This window comes from Apium graveolens, chromosome 9, assembly GCF_009905375.1.
Source record: "Apium graveolens cultivar Ventura chromosome 9, ASM990537v1, whole genome shotgun sequence".
NCBI lineage: Eukaryota > Viridiplantae > Streptophyta > Magnoliopsida > Apiales > Apiaceae > Apium > Apium graveolens.
In genome coordinates this window covers 140684029-140685231 of record NC_133655.1, presented here as the reverse complement: position 1 = coordinate 140685231, position 1203 = coordinate 140684029, and the positions used below count along the sequence as shown (strand labels likewise).

General features: G+C 45.2%; 1 non-coding gene across 1 annotated transcript; it reads left to right on the top strand.

The window, feature by feature from the left end:
* The first annotated feature begins 727 nt into the window (after nucleotides 1-727).
* Nucleotides 728-834, top strand: LOC141688090 (small nucleolar RNA R71). The gene has a single exon (XR_012561556.1). It is a non-coding gene; the product is annotated as a small nucleolar RNA R71 (small nucleolar RNA).
* The last annotated feature ends 369 nt before the right edge of the window (nucleotides 835-1203 follow it).

Genomic DNA, 1203 nt, shown 5'->3' with positions numbered 1-1203 from the left:
CCTGCCTGGTACTTCCGTGTCACTGGGAAGAGTGCCAGGTTGACGATTGAGCACTGCATTGGCTAATTGACCGATTTGATTTTCCAAGGTCTTGATAGAAACCGCCTGACTCTTGCACAACAGCTTAAGTTCCTCAAAATCAGCACTAGTAGGTGCAGCTGCACTTCCCTGTTGAGGATATGATTGACTTGTAGCATACTGCTGTGGTTGCTGGAATCCAGGTGGGTTAAACTGTTTACTTACTCCTTGCTGATATGTTGGCTGAATAGCATTCTGATTATTCCCCCAGCTGAAATTTGGATGATTTCTGTTGTTAGGATGATAGGTCGCTGGCACAGGCTGCTGTTGTCGCTGATAATTATTCACATACTGAACAGATTCATTGACAAAAGAACACTGATCCGTAGCATGAGAACCTGCACAAAGCTCACAAACCATAGCTATTTGATTAACTCCATACGTAGCCAAAGAATCAACCTTCATTGATAGCGCTTGGAGCTGGGCTGCAATAGCGGTGGCTGCATCAACTTCCAGAATACCTGCTACCTTGCCTGACGTCATCCTCTGAGTTTGGTTTTGATGCTCATTTGCAGCCATCGTCTCGATAAGATTATACGCCTCAGTATAGCTTTTAGCCCATAAGGCGCCTCCAGCTGCTGCATCGAGCATGGGCCGAGATTGGGCCCCCAAACCATTATAAAAACCAGTGATTACCATCCAATCCGGCATTCCATGATGTGGACATTTTCTCAACATTTCCTTGTAGCGTTCCCAAACCTCGCACATAGATTCTGTAGGTTGCTGCGCAAACTGAGTAAGAGCACTCCTCATAGCAGCAGTCTTTGCCATTGGATAAAACTTCACCAGAAACTTTTGCGCAAGATCTTGCCACGTAGTGATGGACCCAGCTGGTTCAGAATGTAATTAGTCTTTAGCCTTATCCCTCAGTGAGAATGGGAAAAGCCTCAACTTGATAGCCTCATCAGTCACGCCATTATACTTAAAAGTGTTGCAGATCTCGACAAAATTCCTTATGTGCATGTTGGGGTCTTCAGTTGCCGCTCCTCCAAAAGAAACAGAATTCTGCACCATCTGAATAGTGCCCGGCTTGATTTCAAAGGTGTTAGCTTGAATAGCCGGATGAAGGATGCTTGACTGAATGTCATCAATTTTAGGCCGAGAAAAATCCATAAGAGCTGGATC